Raw genomic sequence first — 211 nt, forward strand, 5'->3', positions numbered from 1 at the left:
TATAGAAAACTCTGCTTCTGCCTCTGCGCAGTCTGCTCTCCTTGCTACTGCTTTATTTCTGCTCACTTCTTTCGTCATTCTCTAGGCAGCGTCAGAAAGCAAACCCCGTGAGGTCCTTTTAAACCTCAGCTGTCAGGGGGCATGCTAACGGAACCGCAGTTTCCTCAGTGTCTACAGAACAAGCAGAGAGGTCATGTTTCTTTGAACCCCT

Source organism: Eimeria mitis, genomic scaffold, assembly GCF_000499745.2.
Source record: "Eimeria mitis Houghton genomic scaffold, Emh_scaff394, whole genome shotgun sequence".
NCBI classification, from domain to species: Eukaryota; Apicomplexa; class Conoidasida; order Eucoccidiorida; family Eimeriidae; genus Eimeria; species Eimeria mitis.